At 42.9% G+C, this 26,022-nt stretch overlaps 1 protein-coding gene and 1 pseudogene across 1 annotated transcript in view; both read left to right on the forward strand.

The window, feature by feature from the left end:
• The window catches only part of NHSL2 (NHS like 2), a 248,776-nt gene that overhangs the window by 32,869 nt on the left and 189,885 nt on the right, over positions 1 to 26,022 (forward strand). The window lies entirely within an intron of this gene.
• LOC141582749 (peptidyl-prolyl cis-trans isomerase A pseudogene) lies at positions 1,856 to 6,893 on the forward strand (annotated as a pseudogene).

A 26,022-nucleotide genomic window follows, 5' to 3' on the forward strand; every position in this document is an offset into this window, starting at 1 on the left:
CCCAAAGCCTTTGGAGTACTGAGTCTACCATGAGCTGGGGATCGAGCTGCTGGGTCTGCTCATTGTCAGCTTGGGAGGAATCCTGGCAGCCAGGCCTCTCCTGCTCAGTCCTTGGTCTCTATGAGTCATGCTCCTCTTATGCTAAGCCCAGCTCAGATTTGGAAGGGGGCTAGGGGAGTGAGGGTTGGATGAGAGAAGGAAAGGGAAGAGGAAGGCAGCAATTTAGCCTCTTTCTGAGTTTCTTGGTTAGCTCCAGCTATGGGATTCTTTCCTTAGAGCTCTATTGAGGGTTTTGAGGCCCCACAGTGACCAGACTGCAATGTGAGGGGATCCTTCACCAGGTTGGTGGAGCCCAAGATGCCTGATGTGTGAGCAACCCCTCTTCAGGCACCCTGATAGTCAGGGCATCTTCTCTCCATCTCTATTTTCAGTACTGCTTGACGCAGACGGATAAAGATTTTTTTTTTCCCCTAAAGAGAATTAAATTGCTGATGTAGGGGAAGGGAATGTATTAAGAGGCCATTGCTCAGAGATCGGGCTCCTTGAAATGACCTGGTCCCTGATGACTTGTGTCTGAGCTGATGTTTTCCTAAGGGTGGTGTTTAGGTCACTAGTGAAACATGAAATAAATTCACGTGGTACCTGGCTGGACATTTTTTAACTTTGATAGTTATGCATTTATTTTAATGTATTTTAGAAGAAAAGATAACTAACATACAAAACTGGTGATTTCGAGGGTATTATTGTTTAAAGTCATGCTAAAGTTTTAGAAAAGGAAGTTTATTTAAAGAAAAATACTAAGTGGGTAGTAACATAGGTGTTAGACACGTAGCAAAAGTCATGAAGGTAGTATACAGATGACTGGAGTTTGGGAAAGAGTGGTCTTAACTAAATTATGCTGCCTTTTTGGCTGCCTCTTTTGTACCCCATGCCCAGACTTGGGATGTCTGCGTTGGGAATTGTCTAATAGACATAGTAATCTGTGTGGCTAACTGTCATCTGAACAGGTCAAAGTCAAAAGCCTCATCTCCCTTTCTTGACTTTCTGGTCTCTGTCGAGGGCTGTCATGCTTACTCTCTCTCTCTCTCCCCACACAGGCTGGTGATTGATAATATCCCTCGGACCCCTCCCTCTTCGTTTTTGGCACTGAATCTTGACCAAGTCCTGTTAATTCTTCCTTCAGGGTCTCTCTCCCTCTCTTTAAAGAGACAGGATCTCACTATATTGCCCAGGCTGGATTCAAACTCCTGACCTCAGGCGATCCTCTTGCCTCAGCGTCTCGGGTAGCTGGGACTACAGGCACATGCTACCATGTGCATCTTAGAATATCTCTTGCACTGTGCTCCTTCCGACTGTCATGACCCATTTGAATACCACAGCCCCAGTCTGTACTTCACCATCCAATTAATCTTCCTTAAGCACAACTTTCACCATGAATTTCTCTGGGATTGATTTTCCACTAAGTAACAGATTATGGCCAGACTCCTGAATGAGCAGTTTTTAGCCCTTGGACTATGGCTTCAGCCTAATACTATCTGCCCATATCTCTCGTTTCCCTCCTAGGACCCATCTAGGTCTTCACTGTTCCTCAGATGTACTCTGCTTACTTCCAGCTCTAGCTCTTTTCTATATACCTTGCCAACTCTGAGGCATTTGGGAGTCATCAGTTCAAGAGTCCAGTGCAGCTGAAGTTTAAAAAGTGGGAGTTGAGGCATCCAATAATATTCCTTCTTTTGCCATGAAGTCAGAAAGGTTAAGATAGAGCTTGAACTTGAACTTGGGTCTTTAGCAGGCTATGTTCTGAGTGTGGAAAGAGAGATTCAGCCTCTGTGGGCCTACCTCACTCTGCTTCACTGCTGAGAAGACCCCTTTCTTCTCTCTCGCAGCTGACAAAGCATTCAGATGGAAGACTACACTTCATTCCAGAACAGTGTGCGTTATTGTGTGGAGACCCAGTGTGAGTTCCTTCCTGAGGTTTCTTGGCACTGGCTGTGCTCCTGCACCCGCCCCCCACCCCACCACAACCCCTGCCGTTCATCATCCAAGGTTTACACTGTAAATATCTGGATGGGGTGAAAAGAAAAACCAGACCTCCGACTTGGGGCTGGTCCGCTGGAGGCTGAGCCAAGGGTGTGTTGTTGATATAGAAGATAGTTCTCTCCCAAGAGTTTACTGAAGGAGATTATTTTTGCTGGTTCAGGTTTTCCAGCTTTATTCAAGAGCCCGAAGACAGGAGGGAAGCAGGATGGGTGTGTATATGGGATAGCGGAGAGGAGAGACTTGTTTTTCTCTTTTTTCCTGACTGGTTGCTACCCGGCAATAGCTACCATTTATTGAGCCCTTACTGATGGCTGTGTGCTTTACACATGTCATCTTGTTTAGCCCTCACAACAGCTTTGCCAAGTATTATCCCCCTACTTTATACTTGGGGAAGCAAGCTCAGAGGGGACTTACCCAGAGTCATTTACCCAGGGAATAATGAAGTCAGGATTTGCTCAATAAAAATGGGCTTTGCAGATGCCGCCACAGCCGCTGGGAGCCCTGTACTATCAGCCATGGTCAGCCCCACCATGTTCTTTGACATTGCCGTCAACGGTGAGCTGTTGGACTGTCTCCTTCGAACTGTTTGCAGACAAGTTTCCAAAGACAGCAGAAAACTTTCATGCTCTGAGCACTGGAGAGAAAAGATTTGGTTATAAGGGTTTCCACTTTCACAGAATTATTCCAGGGTTTATGTGTCAGGGTGGTGACTTCACACTCCATAACGGCACTGGTGGCAAATCCATCTACAGGGAGAAATTTGATGGTGAGGACTTCATCCTAAAGCATACAGGTCCTGGTATCTTGTCCATGGCAAATACTGGACCAGACGCAAATTGTTCCCAGTTTTCCATCTGCACTGCCAACACTGAGTGGTTGGATGGCAGCATGTGGTCTCTGGCAAGGTGAAAGAAGGCGTGAATATTGTGGAGGCCATGGAGTGCTTTGGGTCCAGGAATGGAAGACCAGCAGGAAGATCACCATTGCTGACTGCGGATAACTCTTAAAGTTTGACTTGTGTTTTATCTTAACCAACAGACCATTCCTTCTGTAGCTCAGGAGAGTGCCCTCCACCCCATTTGCTCGCAGTATCCTAGAGTCTTTGTGCTGTCGCTGCAGTTCCTTTTGGGTTCCATGTTTTTCTTGTTCCCTTTCATGCCTAGCTGGATTGCAGATCTGGGTTAAGTTTATGATTGTGAAGTAAAAACTAAATAACAACAACAACAACAAAAACATATTAAGCCACCTACTCCAAGGCAAGCCTCATGCTGTGTACTGGCTGTGCAGTTGTGAATATCAGGTCATTGTCTTCAGCAACTTGCAACCATAAGAGTGAGTGTGACAGACAAGCAGACAGTGATGGTATAGGATGGTACCTCTTTTGATAGGGAAGAACCTAGTGCTGTGGGAGCACAGAGAAGGGGAACCCATCACAGATAGCAGCAGGAGGCGGGGAGTCAGCAAAAGCTTTCCAGAGAAAGAGATGACCTGTATGAATCTAGAGAAAGAGAAAGAGTACAAGTCAGCCCGGTGAAGGAGATGGCCGATAAGCAATTCAGGCAGAGGGCATAGCACTGCAAAGGGCCAGAATTAAGTGAGAGCAACATACTGTGAGAAACTACTGAGAGTGGTTGAGTGACTGGTGCAGCCTGAAAGATGAGACTGAGGAGGAAGGTGGGAGTTGCCTCGTGAAGTGCCTGTGAGCCATGGGGAGGAGTTTAGACTTCACTCTCAATGAAAAGGAGTGACGGGAGGGCTTTGAGCAGGAGAGTGATGTGATCCAATCGGTATTCTCTTGGGCTGAATCTGGCCACAAATCGTAAAGGACCAAGAGTGCAAGTGGCAGAACACAGTGGGGGTGATGAGGATATCACAATGGCTTAGTCCAGAGTGGTAGAACCAGGGGAGATAAGTTCAAGGTTCACGTTTCAGGTAGAGTTGACAGTACTTCTCGATGGATTTCAGGTAGGCGGTGAAGGAGAGGGAGGAGTCAGGTCATATCTTTGGACTCCAGCGACCTCTCTGGCCAGGAAGCTGCAGTTGAGGGCCTTCTGCAGTCAGCCTTGAGATCTGGAGCATTGGAACCTGCTGGAAAATTAATGTGTTTTTGCTTGCCATTTAACCAATAGGACAGGAGAGAGAGAGAGATGGGAGAATGTGATTATTTGTTTGTTTATATTCATGAACACCTTATACATGTATACACATTATCTTGTGCCCAGCACAGTTTAAGTGCTTTGGAAATATTTACTTATTTAATTCTTACAACAACTGGTTTTATTATTCCAGTTTTCCAGATGCAGAAACTGAGGCACAGACAGATAAGTAACTTGACCAAGGCCACACAGCTAGTGACAGAGCTAGAATTCAAACTCAGGTGGTCTCACTCCAGAGTTCTGTACTCTCTCTTCTGTGGAGTCATTCAATCATGCATGCAAGCATGCATTCATTGTGTAATTACTGAGGACATAATATGTGCTAGGAACAGGAGGTAAAATAATCTACAAAACCAGAGCCAATCTCTGCCCTCATGGAGTTCACAGTCCAGTGGAGGAGGCAGGTATTACCCAAGTAATCACACAGACAAATGTATACATGCTAGGAGAGCCTAGAATAGGGGATTTGACCTAGCCAGAGAGGTCAAAGAAAGCGTCTTTGAGGAAATGATATCTGAGGCAAAATATGAAGGATAAATAGGAGTTAATTAGGCAAAGAAGGGAAGGAACAGTGTTCCAGACAGAGGAACTAGCATGTGCAAGGACCCTGTGGTGGGAGGGAGCATGATGTATTCGAGGGGCTGGCAGAATGCCAGAGTGGCTAAAGGAGTGAGAAGGCATGTGTGAGGTAAGCCTGGAGCCCTCACGCAGACAAGCTACTTCCAGTTTTACCGTTGAATGTTTTCAAGCAGGGAGTACATGACACATTCGCATCTGCATTTTGAACCGATATCTCTGGTCACTTTGGCTTCAATGTGAAGGCTGGTTTGGAGGAGGCCAGGATGAAAGCCAGGAAACCAGTTAAGGTAGCGGGTAGAGGGTGAGGTGATTGCCGTAATTCAGGGGACAGATGATGGTTGCTTAAACTGGGGTGGTAACTTTGGGGCTGTGGAGGGATTCAAGAGCTGTCAATTTTTGCTTCCTGAAGAGCAGCAAATTTTGCTAATAGATCAAGTGTGAGGATTGAAGAGACAAGAAGGAGATGTCAAGAAAGGCTCCTAGGCTGTCTTGCCCATTCAGATAGATGGTGGTTATATTTTGGAGACCTCAGGAGAGGCCTAGGTTTCATGGAAGAAGATCACACATTCCGTTTTGGGTATGTCAATTTTGAGGTACATTGAAATAGCTAAGAGTAGAAGTCAAGTAAGCAGCAGGCTATTGAGTTATGTGGACCTAGAGTTTAGAGGAGAGGGCTGGGCTCATTCAGTGGTGTCCTGAAGCAGTTCACGCTAGCTCCTGAAAGTCTGTCTGTTGATTAAGTATTCAAGAATTTTGCAAGCTGGTTATCAAACCATTGGTCACTTCAAATTGGGTCATGATGGAAGCGTTTATAGCAAGGAAGGGAGTTGGGAGTTCTCAGCTATAGATGTGAATGGGATTACAGTGGCAGGCTGTACAGAGTGCCAAGTCGAGGACCAAGCCTTGGTAAATGCTAAGAGGCAGGCAGAGAAAGATGAGCTCACACAGGAGACTGACAGGGAGCAGTTTGGCTCTACTTTCACAACCATCTCATCATTTCCAGCTCTGTTACCACTGCCTTTCTTGAAGCCCATATCATCTTATATCTGGACTATCTATTCAGATAGTCTTTACAACTTATCTCCTGGTTTCTCAAGTCTTTTCAAAAGTTCCTTATAGCTTTTCTGCTGGTAACTAGGTAAGTAAAATAATCTGGTTGGAGCAGACAGCTTATGTAGAAGAGTATGGATTTTAGTTTGTTGACGCCTATTCTGTCACTTACTAGCTGTGTGATCTTGGGCAAGTTTCCTGCTTTCTCTGAACCTCGATTTCTTCATCTGTAAAATGGAACTAGTACTGCCTCCTGGTGCCAGGGCTGTGAGAATCCATGGAGACTACACATGTGATAAAGGGCCCAGCACAGGGCCTGGTCCGCCATTGGCCAGTGGGGAGGTTCCCAAGGATTTTCCCATATGGTAGCTGATCTCCACAGGAAGGCTCACTGAGGACTCTGCAAACCTCCATTCTCAGCTGTGCACACTTTACTTAGGCACCCCCAGCTTCTCTGAATTCCTTTGTCTCCTGCTCCTGCACCTCTCCTCCCTTCTATTTTGGCAAAATTGAACAATGGCCCCTTCCTCTGCCTTCCCTGCCTCATGCTCAACATGTTCACACTCCAGGAGCATGAATAATTCCTGTTCCTCGCCAGCCCATCAGGCCTTTCCCTCTCCTTACTTCAGCTGATCCTTGACTCTTGGCTTCTCCTAGAAACTTCCTTGGGTCATGGGCCTCCCTTCCTAACCTCATCCCACGGATGCACTTACCTTTAGTTCCAAGAACTGGATCGAAAAGACTAGGATGAACTGCATCAAATGTTAAGGAACACAATTCAAGAACACGCCAGCACTTTTCATATGCTATACAACATATTGTGCTGAGGCTGGGGAGTATAGATGCTTGTTGGCAGCAGGGTTGTTTTCCAGATTACTCCCTGATGCTTTGAAGAGGGAAAGGAAGTAAGTTAGGAGACTATTGAGTTAGGTATTCATTGAATGTCTCCTGGTCTCTGGCCTCATGCTAGGGTGCTTCATAAATTGCGTCATTCATTGTCACAACAACCTTGTGAGATGGTGATGTTATTCAAGTTTTCTGTAGTGTCCCTGCTTCTCTGTGAGCTCTGTGAGGATATGGGACACACTGTCTTCAACTCGACTCTGCATCTGGCAACGTCGATGGAGTTGGAGACTATTATTCTAACTGAAGTGACTCAGGAATGGAAAAATCAAACATCATATATTCTCACTCATAAGTGGAAGCTAAGCTATGAGAATGCAAAGGCATGAGAATAACACAATGAACTTTGGGGATTCAGGGGAAAGGGTGGGAGATGGATGAGGGATAAAAGACTACATATTGGGTACAGTGTACACTGCTCTGGTGATGGATGCACCAGCATCTCAGAAATCGCCACTAAAGAACTTATTCATGTAACCAAACACCACCTGTTCCCCAAAAACCTACGGAAATAAAAAAAGAAAGAAAATGGCCAATAAATAAAAAAAAATAAAAGAGATCAAAGAGAGAAAAATGAAATAAAATAACAGATGTCAACACACCTAAAAAGAAGAAGAAGAAGAACAACAACAACAACATGGAATCTGTGCTCAACAAATAGCAGTAGAATTGAATTGTTGACACTGTTGTGTTGAGGCAGTTTGGCCCAAGCAAAGAAGCCCAGGATTTGGAGTCTTTGCCTGTGTGGCTTTGGGCAAACTATTTCATTTTTCTGAGCCTCAGTCTCTTCATGTGTAAAATGGGAATGATGACACCCACATCCCCAAGGTTGTGAGTATGTGCAAGTGCTTTGGTAAACTCCATCTGCTGCCCAAATTGGTGTGTGTGTGCGCGGGGCATCACCTGCTCTATAAGCTAGGCTTTTAGTTGTTCAATTGTCCCTTAGGTCTGTAGTTTTAAAATGCAAATCGGTGCTCATCCTTCCTAAAGTTTTTACGCTTCTGAGTTAAAAAATGATGATGTCTGCCAGGCGGGGCTGCTCATACCTGTAATCTCAGCACTTTGGGAGGCCGAGGTCAGCAGAACACGAGGTCAGTTCAAGACCAGCCTGGCCAGGTAGTTGCAATGAGCCGAGATTGCACCATGGCACTCCAGCCTGGGTGACCAGAGTGAGACTCTGTCTCAAAAAAAAGAAATGATGTAATTTTATTGTTGTTGTTTTGTTGTTTGTTTGTTTGTTTGTTTGTTTTGAGACAAGCTCTCACTCTGTCACCCAGGCTGGAGTACAGTGGCATGATCATGGCTTACTGAAGCCTCAACCTCCACGCTCAAGCCATCCTCTCACCTCAGCATCCCAAGTAGTTGGGGGTCAGGCAGGCACCAACAAGCCTGGCTAATTTTTATACATTTTTTTGTAGAGATGGGGTTTAACCATGTTGCTCAGCCTGGTCTCGAACTCCTGAGTTCAAGCGGTCCTCCCACCTTGACCTCCCAAAGTGCTGGGATTACAGGCATGAGCCACCATGCCTGACCAATGTAGTTTTTATGAAGTCAAATTTGTTCTTTTTTTTTTTTTTAATTCTAAAACTGTCATTTCCATTTTTTGATGTTAAAACATCATTTTGTGTTTATGACATCTTGGTTTTAGTAAACAGCAGTTTTTTTAATTAAAAAATGCCCTTACTTGATCAAATAAAATGTTGGCACAGCTATGCCAACTCCCCCAGCAAGAAAAGTAGCATAGAGAGCTGATAGAGGATAGAGAGAAACCTGGGCTAAGCGTGGGTGAGAAGGGATTTGAGGTGGACTTCCTGGAGGCAAGAGGGCCTGAGAAGAGTTAAGAAGGATGAATAGAAGTACATTCAGCAACAAAGGTTGAGAAAGACACAAGCTGGAAAGCTGGGCCGGGATGAGTCCAGACAACCTCTAGAAACCTGTGGAGTCTGTGCCGCTACCCAGCAGGTGAGCACCTCTGAGCTTCCCTTTGGAGTGTTAGGGTGGGGGAGTGAGTTCATTTGTCCCAGACGTGCCTGGCTCACAGATAGGGATGAAACAGTCCAGTCCACTGCATTATACAGTCACTGAGCTCCCCTACCACAACCCATAGGTTCCTTGCAGTCCATCCAGGCAATTGCTGCCATGCTCTGCATCAAACCTCCAACACGCATCTGACTTTGCCTATGCTCCACCTCCTCTCCTGCCCTGACAGCTTCAGTAAAGCAGGAATCACTCAGTTCTGTGTGGGAAAGCACAGAACCCACAGCGCAAACACACAGGCTCATCGGAAACTCAAAATACCCCCTCTGCCTTTCACATACCAAGCCACACACAAGGAGTGGCGGTGGGGTAGAGGCCATTTCCTTTCTCCAGAATGCCACAGAGCTGGCCTGAGGTTGTGGCAGGAGAGGCGCTTCCCCGGGGTCTGCTGTGTGACCTCTGGCCTCCCCAGACCACATGGTTGGCAGCAGCAGGAGGCCCCTGGCTACTGGGAGGGCCAGGCCCATCCGATGGGGCAGAGAGTGTGACCACCTAAGCATGCGCTTTCACATTCCAAATGGTGGGTCTGGATTATCCATTTCTTGGATTTCTCCAGTCCTCTGCTTCATCCATCAGAGTATTTTTTTCCCACCTGGAATCCTTTGGCCAGCGGGTGCAGCCATAAGTTTGTCCAGCCAGGGGCATATGCCAGGTTCCTGCTGAGCTGCCCATCTGGTCCAGGCAAGAGGCAAAGGATAACTTCCAGAAAAAGAGAAAGCCCATGGGGGCAGGGCAGAAGGTGAGGCTAAGGAGTGGCAGTAACAGTCCCAATGCCCAGGCCAAAGACCTAAGCCTGGCCAACAATACTCGGCAGGCATTCCTCGGTTTCTGTTTAGGGCAGGTTGCCATGGTATTTTGCCTGCTGGTGCACTGGGACTGGAAAAAAAGCAGAGGAGTGAACCTGAGAGTAGAGGATTGGGAGGATGGTTAATAATAGGAGGAGAGCTGGACTTTTTGCGCCAGTTCCAGCTGGAGTTTGAGTCAGCACCAAAGTGTCGTGGCTGTTTTAAGGAGAAGCCCTTGTGCCTTTACGCCCCCAGTGATTCCTGCTGCTATAAGTACCCAAGAGTGGTATATGCCTTACAAGCTGCCCAAGGGCCAGGCATCTACGCCATGGCTCTGCTCCCATTTGTGACATGGTGGGTCTTTCTTATGGCTTGTAAACTCTCCCCATCCCTGTGGCTGGACTTAGCTCTGTTTATCATTCCCACACTGAATCAACTAGCCATTTCTGTGGGTGAGTAGTGTCAGTCACATCCTACTGATTTCTGGTATATCCTGACATTGAGTAGCAGCCTGTAGCTGTGATGGGGAGAAAGCTTAACACTCATTTTGACAGAAGCATTAGAGTTAAGTCCAAACTCCCGGGCTTGGCATTCAAAGACTTCAACAATTAATCCTCTATAAATGCTCAACATTCCAATGCCACATATTTGGACCCCAAAATACACACACACACACACACACACACACACACACACTCACACAATTCCAAGTACTTGTATACCTGGTATCATGTTGAAAAAAATGGTGGATAGAATGTTTTCAGTTTTCATTTGTGTGTTTGCCATCTCACAGATACAGGTATGGCATCAAATTTTATTTGCAAGTTGACAATTTCCAACTCTGTGTGTCTAAATACATTTGTATTATCAGTATTTGATATAGTAATTGGTGTCTCTGTGTTCATGTGTCCAAGTCTCACCTGCACTGACAGGCCAGGCAAACTAATTGCTTCTCCCTGATTTTAGATGTAAAGCTAACATAAAGCTCTGCTATAAGAAATAGGTTGAGGAGAATCAGCCAAGTCCCTCCTTTCCATTTTTCTGGATATATATCCAGAGGTAGAATTGTTGGATTATATGGTAATTCTGTGTTTAATTTTTTGAGGAACTGCCATACTGTTTCCACTGCGGCTGCACCATTTTACATTCCCATCAACAGTGCATAAGGGTCCAATTTCTCCACATGCTAACCAACATTTGTTTATTTCTTGTGTTTCTGGTAATATCCACCCTATTGGGTGCAAAGTGGTATCTTGTTGTGGTTTTGATTTGCATTTGCCTAATGACTAGTGATGTTGAGCCTGTTGATGAGACTGTGCATTTAGCCTTGTTTGCCAAGCGCTCTTGGACGCTGGATATGGCCATTGTTTTACAGGTTAGAATGACCTTTACTTCAAGAATGCTTTGTTGTACAGTTACCTCTGAACTCTCCACATGCTCTGAAGGCTGCAGTGTCACAGCCAGTCAATCCTGTGGCGTATCTCTAGTCTCTGCCCTTCCCTATAGACTTGTCCTTCCCTAAGCCCTAGGATTTCTTTGATTCACTGTTTTCTGTTGTATTTAACCCATGTAGTCCCACCCTGCTGTGATAGCCAGCTAGCCATCCTGAAGAGGAAAAGATTCAGGGAATGGAGAAGAGGGGGAAAAGGCAGGAAGTGACATATTTCTTTGAACTCACTATCTGGTCAGAAGAGTAGATGAATCTGGTCTTCCTTCTATGCAGAAACAAAACAAAAAACACCCTATTTTGTCTGTCTATCGAGCAGTTCTATGCCTTCTTAGAAACTTGCCTATTCTCCAATATAAGTTGAAGTATGGAAAATGTATCTATGAGAGGGCAAGTATCAAAATGCCTGGATTTGTCACTAAAAATGCCATCTAGGGATTTCATTTACTGATTGATCTCTTAGTGAGTGTAAAGAGCCAGTGAACATCATGGAAAACAAAAGTAAGAACAAAAAGGAAGCCCTTCCAAGTTTATAGCATTTCAGTAGGAGGGTTTCCAGTTGGAGAAGAGATGTTGTCATAGTCAGTCCGGGCTGCTATCACACAATGCCATAGACTGGGTTATTTATAATTAATAGAAACTTATTTTTCACAGATCTGGAGGCTGGAAAGTCCAAGATAAGGCACCAGCAAATTTGGTATCTGATGAGTGCCTATTCCTCATAGATAGTACCTTCTGCGTGTCCTCATGTGGGAGAAGGGGTAAACAGGCTCCCTTCCCTCAAGCTGCTTCTGTAAGGGTACTAATCTCATTCATGAGAGCTGAGTCCTCATGACCTAATCATTTCCTAAAGGCCCTACCTCTTAATACTATGACATTGGGTATTAGGTTCCACTTTATGAATTTTGGGGGGATACCAACATTCAGAGCATAGCAGACATGTGTTTTCAGTTTCATATTCCTCTTGGGGTCCTCTCACTGATCGCCACTGTCCACACTACGCCATGTGGCCTGTGTTAACCTACCTAGAGACCAGATCCATGTCCTTTTCCTTTGGACTCCTGAGATATCTGACATTCTCATTAGGAAATTTGTCAAATACTAAAGGAAAGCAAGGAGGAAATCAATGCAAAAATTGCAGTGAATACCATAATAAGTAGACAGGTTTCCTGGGTGTAAGTTTTGGATCCAACAGTGAATGCAATCTGAACCACCAAGAGCCAGGACATCCTGGCTGGTCCCTCGCCTGACTTCCTTCTGGCCCAGCTCCCAGCCTGTCTCTGGGGAATGAGTGCCGTCTAACTCTCCACTGTCTGGGAGGAGTTTCCAGGGCAAGACCAAAAGAGATCATGTTCCAAATCAGCCGTTCACTTGGGCCCTCTGGCTCCAAACCTGGGTCCTTGTCTGGGAAGTAGGTGTGCCTCCCCATATGCATCTTCAAGGCTGGCTTCCCAAGGTAGATCTGTGTCCCCCTGGGAGTGGGAGTCTGTTTTGTGCTTTTGGATGGGACACAAATTAGTATTATTATTATTTTTAATAGCAAGGTGTTTACTTTTATACTTTCCTTCGATTTAAGTCATGTGGTAGTGGTTTTTCACTTACATCAATGATTCACAGATTTTTTAAGTAAAAGAGTAAGAAAGTGAAAAAAATTAACTAAATAATAGTTAAGGGGGTATGTGGATATGATAAAAATTGTGAAGGTAGCCCTCAAGTGACTGAAGATTGGGACATACTTCCTTAGAGTGACTTGCCTCTCTAAAGCCTTCTAAGACACGGTTGCCAGGAGGACTGTGTGAAAGAATTATCAACTTTTGGTTCCAGGGGCCTTTCCCTCTCTGAATCTCTGATGCTCTCTAGTGAGAACAAGGAAAACCTAGAATAGAATTTTCTCTCCCCTTTTTGAATAGTTATATGAATAGGCTCCTCCACAGCACAGATAAAGGGGCCATTGACCACATTGTATTTCCTCATTAGCTTCCTCTAATGTTTTCCTTGCTGAAATTCAAGGCAGAATTGGTGTGCCTAAACCTCAGATTACTCTTCTTTAGAAGAATCTCTTCAGCTCAATAGTTTACCTTCTATCCCCAGCTTGCACCTTCCAGAAAAAGGATTTTTCAAATCTTTCATCCTTTTGCTCCTCACTCTTCTAGCCCGTATTTTCCAGGAGTATTACGTGGGAAGCATTCATAAACATTTTTTGCACTAAAGAAATCTACATCAAGCCTGACTTCTGCTTATAAAACTACTCCTTGCTCCATTATGTCACAGGCATTCCCTGGGGGGGCTGTCAGTGACAGCATGCTAGGAAGGGACTGAGGCAGCTGGCATTTATCGAACCCCTACCGTAAGCCAGGAGCTGCACTAGCCTTTCTATTTGTTTAAATTCTGGCTGAATTCTCACACCAGTCCAATAGGTGTCATTTGACATCTGAGGAAACTGAGCTCAGAGAAGCTCAGTAACTTGCCCAGGATCACCCAGCAAGGAAGGGGCAGAAGCCAGGAGGACTTGCCCCCAGTTTCCTGACTTGCATGTGCTTTGAACTGCTTCTATGGGGGCTTGCCCTTTTCTGCCTGGCATGTGCTGCTGCCACTGCTGTTTGGACAACTAGCAAAAGGTCTCAACATAGGGGCTTTCTTTTTTTGCCTACAACAACAGTGAGCTTAAGGGGAAAACAGATTGGGTAAAGCTGAATTTGTCCTAGTGGGAAACTGGCCAGAGCATCTCTGGAGGGCCTCGAGCTGGGCCCAGTTGGCTGTCAGGATGTGGCCTGGAGCCTCACTTCCCTTCCTGGCTCTCCCTTTATCTTCTACACACTCCCATTGCCTTCTGCACCCTGACCCTGCTGCCCTTCCATGGGAGCTAAAAAGCAAGCTTCTCAGAAGGAAATGGCTTTTGTTATTTAACCTGAGTAAGTGTCAGCATGTCCCTTCTTTGGAAATCTACTCATGGCTTAAGAGGGGGACCAGGGTTACCCTAGTGTCATTTGTTTGTTTTGATAGGGACCTAAAGCAGAAGCAAAGGCAACCCTCATGTACATCACTGCTTTTGTCCCTACTTCCTTTCCAAACACTGATTTTAAGCCTATTCCCATGAAACATAGCTGATAAATGATCAATATTCAGGCCCTTGCCTGGCATTGCAAGCTATGAACAAGCTGGTCTCAAGCAGCCTTTCCAGTCTTGTGACCCACCACTTCCTTATACAATCCTCACTTTGCTGGTGGCCAAAATACCCACCATAGCTTTCTGGCCTCCTTGTTCCTCCAACCTCTGCCTATTAAGCAGCTTCCTGAAGTAGGAACAGAGCTCAAATCCGAAGCGCTGGATCGAGTGGCATGCCTACCAGCCTCATCTCCTATGTGTTTCAGTTTCCTTCTCTGTTGAATGTGGCTGATGGTGTAGCTCACTTACCTTATCAAATGGTTATGATGAGACAGAATGTTATGAAAAACCCTTAGTAAAATGTGAAACACCATCCTAATGCTGTTTCGTATCGGTAAAGGAAAATGACCCGTCCTTTAGGGCCCAGCTCAATGGCACCTCTCCCGTGAAGTCTCCCCTGATTCCCTGGGCAGAGTGAGCACTCCCTCTTTGTGCAGTGCTGTAGGACTTCGTGGTTCTTGATGGTATGCATCACTTTTTGCCCAGCACGAGAGTTATTTGTGTACAAATCTGCCTATTCTGACTCCAAGGCTGGGAGTTTATGTGGAGGGCAGAGAAGTGCTTAGGCATCTTTGTTTCCCACAAGGCCCAGCCCCACACAGTCTCAAAAAGCATTTATTGAACTAAGGAGGCAAAAAACAAAAAGCCAATTCTTTGACTTGGAAGCTCATCTTAGTCCATATATGTGTCTCCTTTGGGAGCTGAGCGAGGAGGGAACATGACAGAGGGTGGGGGGAGGGTATAATGGCTGTAGAGGGAAGTGATGGGAATGACTTTCCAATGACTTAAATTGACTTTTTTTTTTTAGTTTTCATTCAGTCTGACTGCATGTTTCCCATGAATCCTTAGGGAGAAGGAAGTCAGAAAAGTTAGCCCTTCGCCTCTCCCTGGCTCACCCTGGAGTACCACATGGGTGAGCCAAAGAGCAGGACATAGCCTGAGGAACTTGCCTCGTGGGCCTCATGCTCTGTAGCAACTCAGAGGCAGAGACAAGCTCCTGGGAGGCCCCAGATGTGACAGCTTCTAAGGAAGCTGCCTATGGTGCATCCACAGGGCGGAATGACTGCTGATCTTGAACAACAAAGCTACTCGGAGGCCGCATTAGACTCAGACCCTGCTCAATATTTGGGTTCTCCCCACTCTGCTCTTCTTTCACATTATTGAGGCAAAATTGACATTCACTGAATGGCGCATCTTTGAAGTATACAGGTTGGTGAGTTTGATCATATGTATGCACCCATGAAACCATTACCACAATCAAGATAATGAATATTTCCATCACCCCTAAAAGTTTCCCCTTATTGGTCACCTTTAGTCTTTCTTCATAGCCCAAGTAAGGGAAAGAACATGGTTTTAATGCTGATGGTTTATTCTTATGTTAGAAAACTATCAGGAGCAGTGGCCTTGGGGACTTGAGTCCTACTTTGCCCTCTGTGGGCCTCAGTTTTTCCATCAATAAAATGGGATGGTTGAGCAAGAAAATTGCTAAGGTTTCCTGTCAGTCTGAGTGACAGGACCGTTCTATGATACAACCTTTCTAAACAGCAATTAAAAAAAAAAAAAAAAAGTAAAAGAAGTGTAATCTATCTTGTTTGCTTTCTCATGCCCCAAGTTACATTCTGGCAGGGTCATGGCTGATGGTCAGAGTGATATTGGGTTCTGAGGGTTCTGGGTGTATTATTAACCACATTTTACAGATGAGAAAACAAAGGCTCAGAAAGAAGAAAAGATCTGCTCAAAGTTACACGGGTAACATGTAACTGAGCTGGGATGCAAATCCAACAATGACTCCTAATCTAATGCCCTTGGCACTGCCCCACACTCCATTCCCAAGAATGCAGGCCTAGTTCTACCCATGTTGCTATCATGACTAAGAGTCCTTGCATCCAAGAGATAGTTTGACTTTCCTCCTGGTTTAATCTGGGGATCATAGTTTAACTCCTCAGGCCTCTGGTAGGTAAGGGGGCAAGAGAGGAGGCTCCCCTGCCCTCCTAATTTAGACCAAATCAGGCCGTAGAACAGGAGTCTTAAGTTTTCTTAGACTGGAGGTTTCCAGGAAGCAGACATTCTCTGGGCATGTAATTCATTGTATTCGGCCTCTTGGTACCAGGTATGGACAAATGTTCAGTAACCCCCGGTAGTGGGAGCACATGGTCAGCAGGACAGGATAGAAACCTTGGAATTAGGAGGGACCTTTACCTGGCACTCTGTTCCTCATGGTTGCCCTGGGGTGCAATCCTCCAAGGGGACCTGGTATGGGCTGGAGTTAGGGCAGTGCTAGGCTGAGCTGAGTTGCACACAGTGGTTATGATATGAGCAAGTGCCCCAACAGCTGCATCTTTTATAACTCCCTGGAGGAAGGGCGGAGGGCTAGTTACTTCCCCTCCTTTTTTGAGACCCCCTGCCTGCCTACTGTGCCTCAGGGTAAGGTGGGAAAGGGTGCCCTCCATGAAGATTTTGTGGTGGTAGCAGGGTTCTGAGCAGGCCCAGGGTGTTTACTTCCTGAGTATTCAGGAAGTACACAGAGTAGGTGCTCAGTAAATATCTGTTGATGGACTGCATGAACTCTAACTCCGTGTCAGGCACTAGGGGGTACAACGATGAATTGGCCTCCATCCATGACTGTCGTAGAGAGAGAGGGATAAGACAAGCACATAAATAACTGTTACACATGACAGAGTGTGATAAATGCCTTGGGACATGAACAACCAATTACACAAAGAGCTTGGGAGGAGGGACTCTCACATCTGGCACCAGTGGGGGGAAGGGACTCTAGAGAAAACTTCCTGCTTGAGGTGACATTTGAGCTGATTTTGAATAGGGATGGGGTTTCTACAGTGACTCGGGAATGTTTGTGTGGTGGGGGTGGGGAGTCAAGGCAGACTGCATTCCAGGCCCCAGCAGCAGACTTAGGGCCAGAAGGCTCCCTCAGGATATCCCCAGAGAGCACAGAGAACTGCAAATCAGTGATAGTCTTAGAGCCTCACTGTAACTGCGTGTTTTCAACCTCTGTCCCACCACGCCTTGATTTGAGACCCCCCTCACCATGCTCCAAGTGGCCAAATGGACTTAGTCGGGCTGCTTGCTGGCTCATGGGCTAGTCAGCCCAAACCAGAAGTGAGAGCCAGTCCCGGTAGCCTTGCAGACATTTTTTTCCTCATGAAAGCCTTCCTTCCCAGCTCACCTCTGATCTGGGAACAATAAAGGCCCTCAACTCTGGGAGAGGGCCATGCAGGGAACAATAGTTTCTGACTCACTTCATCCATCATTCATGTGGCTGAGAGAGGCCATTGCTGGGCAGCAATGGCGATGAGTGGAGGGAGGGGGAGGGCACATTATTTTGCATGAGATTGTTCATTGGGCTTCCCCAAAACTACGCAGTGGGGAATTGGGTAGCAACATTGCTGGGCGTGCTATGCATAGGCATGCGCCTGGGCATATAATCCAGCCCTTTCTCTGCTCTCTGCCTCTTTGTTTCCTAATTTCTGTCCAGAGGCAGTTGGTTGCTGTTAACTAGTAAACGGAATGGTTTCGCTGTACATTGGACAAGATAATTGGATTCATTTCAGCGGATACTTTCAAATATATTATCTCATGGAATCTTCAAAACAATTTTATAAGTAGAAATTGTTATTCTCGCTTTACAGATGAGGAAACTGAGGCCCAGAGGAGTTAAGTGACTGCCAAGGATGCAGATAGGAAGGTGAAATTGGAGATTGGGACTCCTAATCGCAAGTGACCTCAGCTGTACAGTCTGATGGCTGGCATCTACAAATTAGTTACAAACAAATCCAGGGACTAATTAAAGGAGAAAAAAGGGGAAATGCAAGAGTAAGGTAGCTACCAGTTAGGCAACCTGTTCTTGTGCCACCATGAAGAATAAGTTGATCAGGGGTGGAAAAGAAAACTCAGGGCTTCGATTCCAGTATGGTGGGGCCTAGAAGTCTCCAGAGGATAGAAAAGAAGATGGAGATGGAGCCCCCGCTCATCTGGCTTTCCCCTGCCCTGTGTGCTACGGCTTTGCAGCCACAGCCTGTCAGCTGTGTCCTCAGGACAGCTCTGTTCACCTCTTCAAGGTTGATGTCAGCCAAAGGCAGCCCCCAGAGAGAGGCCACTTACCCTGAACAAATTTAATGTATGAATATTTGCTAATGTACAAAGTAAGAGTCTTACTAGTATATTTCTGAAACAGATTTATACCAAAAATGTAGCCTGGTTTTAATTAAAATATTTTAACAGGCTTTTTTGATATGTAATTTATATACCACGAAGTTCACCCATTTAAAGTGTACAATTTAATGGTTTTTATTATATTTAAAGAGTTGTGCAATCATCACTGCAATCAATTTTAAAAGATTTTCAGCTTCAACCCCCAAAATCAACATTGTACCCTTAAGCTGTGACCCCCCCGCAATCCCTCAGCCTCTCTTACTCCCCCACTCCCCAGTACTAGGCAATGTCTAATCTACTTTCTGTCTCTAGAGATTTACCTATTCTGGACATTTCATATAAATGATATTATATGTCTTCTCTTGAAAATATCTTCTTTTATTTAACATAAGGTTTTTTTTAGATTTATCCATGTTGTAAGATGTATCAATATATCATTCCCTTTTTTTGTGGAAAGATATTCAATCATATGGATGTACCACATTTTGTTTACCTATTCATCAGTTGATAGACCTTTACATTGACAAGTATTTTTGTGGATATATGTTGTCAACTCTCCTGGAGCCTAGGAGTGGAATTTCTGGGTCATAGGGTAACTCTATGTTTAACCTTCTGAGGAACTGACAGACTGTTTTCCAAAGTAGCAATACTGTTTCTCCACATTCTTATCAATACTTGTTCTGCAATGTTGTCTTCATTATAACCATCCCAGTGGGTGTGAAGTGGTATCTCATTATACTTTTGATTTGCATTTCCTTAATGACTCATGATATTAAACATCTTTTGATGTGTTAGTTGGCACTTCATATATTTTCTTTGGAGAAATATCTGTTCAAATCCCTTGCCCATTTGTACCTGGGTGATTTGTCTTTTTTTTTGTTGTTGAGTTATAATTGTTCTTGATATATTCTGGATACTAGACACTTATCAGGTATCTGATTTACAAGTATTTTCTCCCATTCTGTGAGTTGTCCTTTCACTCTCTTGATATTGTCTACTAATGCTCAAAAGTTTTTAATTTACATAAAGTCAAATTTATATCTACTATGTATTTTTTTTTTGGTTGCTCATGATTTTTATTTCTTTTGTTGCTTATACTTTTGGTGTTATATCTAAGAAAGCATTGCCAAGTCCAAGGTCATGATGATTTACTCCTATATTTTCTTCTAAGAATTTTATTGGTTTAGTTCTTACATTTTGGTCTTTGATCCATTTCTCTTTTATTGGTATAGGGCAGGAATCCAACTTTATCCTTTTGGATGTGGCTATCCAGTTGTTCCAGCACCATTTTTTGAATAGACTGGTCTTTTCCTGTTAAATTTTGTTGACACTCGTAGAAAATCAGTTTTCTGTAGATGTATGGGTTTATTTCTTGACTGTCCATTTTATTCCATTTGTTTATATGTCTTTCTTTATGTCAGTACCATATGATTTTGATTACTGTAGCTTTGTAGTATTACTAGAAATCTGGAAGTGTGTGTCTTCCAACTTTGCTGTTCTTTTCCAAGAGTAATTTGTCTATTTGGGGTCTGTTGGAAGACCATGTGAACTTTAGGATTGGCTTTTCCATTTATGCAAAAACAGGTACTGGAATTTGAATGGAAATTGCATTAAATTTGTAGATTGTTTTCAGTAGTATTGACATCTTAACAATACTAAGTCTTCCAATCCTGAAACTTAGACTGTATTTCCATTGATTTATTTAGGCTTCTTTAATTTCTTTCAGCAGTGTTTTGGAATTTTCAGTGTATAAATCTTGTACCACCTTGGTTAAACTTATTTATAAGTATTTTATCCTTTTTGATGCTATTGTAAGTGGAACTGTTTTATTAATTTCATTTTGTAATTGTTTATTGATAACGTACGGAAGTACAACTGATTTTAACATATTGATCTTGTGCCCTACAACTTCACCGAATTCGTTTACTACCTCAATAGTTTTTTCAGGATTTTGTATATATATGATCATGTCATATGTGAATAGAGATACTTTTACTATTTCTTCCTTAACTATGTGAGTGAATTTTTCCTTCCTTCTGTTTTCTTTCCTTTCTTCTGTTCTTTCTGCCTCCCTCCATCCCATCCTCCCTCCCTACCTTCCTTGTTTTTCATTTATTTTATTTTTGCCTGAATGCTCTATCTAGAAGTTCCAATACAGTGTTGAATAGAAGTGTCAAGAGAGAGCATCCTTGTTTTGTTCCTGATCTAAGGAGGAAAGCTTTCAATCTTTTACCATTGAGTATGATGTTAGCTTTTAGTAAGTTTTTGATCTTCTCATGTTTTTTGTTTGTGTGTTGGTTTTTGAGGCAGAGGCTCACTCTGTTGCCCAGGATAGAGTGCAGTGCCATGATGATTTCAGCTCACTGCAACCTCCACCTCCTGAGTTCAAGCCATTCTCATGCCTCAGCCTCCTGAGTAGCTGAGATTACAGGCATGTAGCACCACATCCAGCTGATTTTTGTGTTTTTAGTAGAGACAAGGTTTTGCCATATTGACCAGCTGGTCTTGAACTCCTGGCCTTAAGTGTGCTGCCTGCCTCGGCCTCCCAAAATGCTGGGATTATAGGCATGAGCCAGCATGCTTGGCCTTTATCCTGTTTTGGCCTCCCAAAATACTGGGATTATAGGCATAAGCCACTGTGCCCGGCCTTTTTTCCTGTTTTGAAAATTCCCTTCTTTTCCTCATTTGTTGAGTGTTTTATAATGAAAGGTGTGAATTTTGTCATTTTTTTTCTGTTTCATTTTCAAATAATCATGTGGTCTGTTTTCTTCATTGTATCAATATAGTCTATTTCTGTGATTGATTTTCATATGTTAAACCACCCTTACATTCCTAGGATAAATACTAATTGGCCATGGCATGTATTCTTTTAATATGCTGCTATTGCATTCAGCTTACTAATTTTTTCTTGAGAATTTTTACATTTATATAAAGGGTATTGATCTGTACTTTCTTTTCATGTGATATCTTTGGCTTTGATATCAGGGCAATGCTGCCCTCATAAAATAAGTTAGGAAGTGTTCTCTCCTCTTCAATATTCTGAAAGATTTGAAAAGGATTGGTATTAATTCCTCCTTAGCTATTTCGTAGAATTCACCAGTGTAGCCATCTGATCTTGGACTTTTCTTTATTGGGAGTTTTTTTTTTTTTTTTTTTTTTTAATTACTGATTCAATGTCTTCATTTGTTATAGGTCTATTCAGATTTTCTATTTTTTGAGTTCATTTTGATAGCATCTGTGTTTCTAGGAACTCTTACAACTTTTTAAAAATTTCTGTAAGGTTGGTAGCAATGTCCCCACTTTCATCTCTTTCATTTTTCTTTCTTTTGAGACCAGATCTCACTCTGTCACCCAGGTTAGAGTGCACTAACACCATGGTAGCTCACTGCGGACTCAAACTCTTGAGCTTAGATAGTCTTTTTGCCTCAGTCTACAGAATAGCTGGGACTACAGACATGTGCCACCATGCCTAGCTAATTGTTTTTAATGTAATTTTTTGTAGAGACCAGGTCTTGCTATGTTGCTGAGGCTGGTCTCTAACTCCTGGCCTCAAGTGATCCACGTGGCTCAGCCTCCCAAAGCACTGGGCTTACAGGCATGAGCCACCATGCCTGCCCCCACTTTCATTTCTGATTTTAGTAACTTGTGCCTTCTCTTTTTTTTCTAGGTCAGTCTAGCTAGAGGTTTGTCAATTTTGTTAATCTTGTCAAACAATCAACTGTCATGTCATTGATTTGCTCCATTTTTTTCTATTTTCTACTTCATTTACTTCTACTCTTTATTACTTCCTTCCTTCTGCTAGTTTTGGGTTTAGTTTCCTCTTATTTTTCTGGTTCCTTGAGGTGTAAAGTTGATCTTCTCTCTGGTTCTGCCCGTTATTGAAAGTGGTAAATTAACCTGTGTGTGGTAAGCCCTAGAGCAACAACTAATAAATAAATAAATAATTATGGTAAAATATATTTATTTTTATTATTTGAAATAATTTTAAAAATCAAAATGCTACAATAGAAAATGATATTCACTTAATGCAAAAGAAAGCATAAAGGAGGAATAGAGAATAAAAAGAAATGAGACATATAAAAACAAAAAAATAAAATGGCATATGTAATCTCAATTATATCGATAGTATAATAGCATTAAATGTAAATGATTAAACAATCAAGAGGCAGAGATTGTTACACAGGATCTCAAAAAGTAATGTAACAATAAAGCTACATGCTGTCTCTAAGAGACACTCTTTAAATTCAAAGATATAAATAGATTGAAAGTAAAAGGATGGAAAATGATATATCATGCAAATAGCAACCTCAAGAAAGGTGGAATGGACCAGGTGCAGTGGCTCCCACTTTCAATTCCAGCATTTTGGGAGGCCAAGTTGGGAGGATCACTTGAAACCAGGAGTTTGAGATCAACCTGGGCAACATGGGGAGAGCCCAGCTCTACAAAAATAAAAAATTAGAAGGACGTGGTTGTGCACTCCTATCATCCAAGCTATTTGGGAGGCTGAGGTAGGAGGATCTTTTGAGCCCAGGAGGTTGAGGCTGCAGTGAGCCATGATTGTGCCACTGCACTCTAGCCTGGGAAACAGAGTGAGACCTTGTCTTTAAAAAGAAACAGAAAGGTGGAGTGGCTATATTACTATAAGACAAAATATACTTAGAACAAAAACTGCTACTAGAAATAAGGAGAGACGTTTTATAATAATAAAAAGATCAGCACATGTGGAAGATACAACAGCTATAAACATAGAAGCAACTTACAACAGTGCAACAAAATACGCAAAGCAAAAACTAACAAAAATGAAGGGAGAATAGACATTTTAACTTAAACAGAATCAGCTTCAGACTTGTGCTAACTTAATTCCAGTGATATATAGAAATGTTACTCCCTACGTACAGTGGATCCTTATTATTCATAGATTCCTGTATTTGCCCATGCTTGCACTGCTATAAAGAACTACCTGAGACTGGGTAATTTATAAAGAGAAGGGTTTAATTGACTCACAGTTCTGCAGGATGTACAGGAAGGATGGCTCAGGAGGTGTCAGGAAACTTACAATCATGGTAGAAGGCAAAGAGGAAGGAGGAATGTCTTACACAGCTGGAGAAGGAGGGAGAGAGCAAAGGGGGAGATGTTACATACTTTTAAACAACCAGATCTTGTGAGAACTCACTCACTATTATGAGAACAGCAAAAGGAAAGTCCGCCCCATGATCTAGTCACCTCCCACCAGGCCCTTCCTTCAACACTGGGGATTAAAATTTGACATAAGATTTGAGCAGGGACACAAATCCAAACCGTATCAATTCCATATTTACATATTGGCCTACTTGCTGAAATTTATTTGTAACCCTAAAATCAATACATTTCTGGTTCTCTTCATTTGTTTCTATGGCTTCAAGTATTTATCTTGAGTTTTCTCCATAGCCTAATGTAGCCTTGCCTCTACTCACATCTTCTGTGGTTTTATTGGTAAATATATTACGTGTCTGTATGTTATAAGCCCAACAATACAGTATATATATATATATATATATATGTATATATATTGCTTTATATAATTGCTTTTTAAATTAGTTAAGATAAGAAAGGAGAGGAAATGGCATATAATCTCCCTTTTATAATTACATGATAAATAAATTATATTTATAATTATATTTATATTTTATTATTATTTACATTTACCAGTCATTATATTTACCAGTTTTTATGAATCAAACTGTGTTCCTTAAAAAGATATGTTGGATTTGGCCGGGCACGGTGGCTCATGCATGGAATCCCAGCACTTGGGAGGCCGTGGCAGGCAGATCACAAGGTCAGGAGTTCAAGACCAGCCTGACCAACATGGTGAAACCCCATGTCTACTAAAAATACAAAAATTAGCTGGTCTTGGTGGTGCATGCCTGTAATCCCAGCTACTCAGGAGGCTGAGGCAGGAAAGTTGCTTGAACTCAGGAGCGGGAGGCTGTAGTGAGCCGAGATCACGCCACTGCACTCCAGCCTGGACCACAGAGCGACACTTTGTCTAAAAAAAAAAAAAAGAAAGAAAGAAAGAAAGATATGTTGGATTCATAATCTCTAGAACCTCAGAATGTGACCTTACTTGGGATGGGGTCATTGCAGATATAATTAGTTAGGTTGAGGGCATACTGGAGTACAGTGGGCCCATAATCCAACATGGCAGGTGTTCTTATAAGAAGGGGAAAATTTGGATACATATACAAAGAGGGAAGACATTAGCTTATGGCAGCATTATTCCAATCTCTGCCTGCCATATGAAGATGGAGGCAAAGATTGGGGTAATATTGTCATAAGCCAATGAATGCCTGGAGCTACCAGAAGCTGGAAGAGACAAAAAAGTATTTCTTCCTAGAGGATTCAGAGGGAGCATGGCCCTGCCAAAACCTTGATTTCAGATTTCTGGCTTATAGAACCATGTGACAATACATTTTTTATTTTATTTTAAACTACTTAAATCTTTGGTACTTTGCCCTGATGAACAAATATATCTGTTCCTTTTGTTTTTTCATTTTAGTTATTATACTTTTCAACTTCATAATTTCCTTTTTTTTCTATAATTCCTGTCTCTTTATTGATGATCCTCTCTATTTGATGTGACATTGCCATCATACCTTTTTTTAATGGTTTATTCATAATTTCACTTAGTTCTTTGAACATATTTATAATGGCTGCTTTGAAGTCTTTGCCTATTAAATCCAATATCTGGTCATTGTCATAGGTAGTTTTTGTTGCCTGTTTTTTTTTCACCAGTGTATGGGTTATTCTTTCCTGTTTCTTCATGTATCTCATACTTTTTGTTGGATACTGGACATTTTACATAACATACTGTAGCAAACCTGAGTACTGGCCTCCCTACTCCAGCCCAGGGATTTCTGTTAGTTGTTTATTTTTTTAGTCACTGACTGCATAATTTTAGCGGTCTATTCCCCCCACACCCCTGCATTGTGATGCCTGTGATGTTGTTCCTCAGGGGGCCGCAGGCCTGGAATTCCCACAGAAATCCTGGGTTTTGACAGGGCTCTCTTTGACTGAACACCCCCAGCTGTTAAGCCTCACTAATTGCTGCCTGATTGTTCTGTTGTTTTCAAAAGTCCTTAAGGGCATAAATTGCTCCAAAACCTGATCCAATCAAATTCTGGCACCTCTGAAGCATAGTTCCCTAGATCAGTATTTGAGATTTGTTTTGATACCAGGAGGACTCTTTTCAACTGTCTTTTCCCTGTTTCTCTCCAGTAAACTAGCCAGCTTACAGTTAAGCCTGTATCTCCAATGAATCTATTATTCTCCTACCAATTGCCTTTTGCCACAGTCTCCACTGTTTTTGAGAACACACTTAGGCTGGAACATCTCCACACTCTTACATCTTTCATTCTCTTGATGGTGTCTTCACAGAACAGAATTTTTAATTTTAATGAGTCCAATTTATTAATTATTTTTTTCATGGATTGTGCCTTTGTTGTTGTATCTAAAAAGTCATTGCAATGTAAGTTCAGAAATCCTAGCAAATGCACCACGCTGGTGCAGGATGTTGATAGTGTACGAGATTGGTTGCACGTATATGGAGATAGGGAGTATACAAGGTATATGGGAACTCTGTACTTTCTTTTTCTATGAACCTAAAACTGCCTAAAACTGCTCTAAAAATAAATTTTATTAATTTAAGAAAAAT

The sequence above is a fragment of the Saimiri boliviensis genome, chromosome X (genome assembly GCF_048565385.1).
Source record: "Saimiri boliviensis isolate mSaiBol1 chromosome X, mSaiBol1.pri, whole genome shotgun sequence".
Lineage (NCBI taxonomy): Eukaryota > Metazoa > Chordata > Mammalia > Primates > Cebidae > Saimiri > Saimiri boliviensis.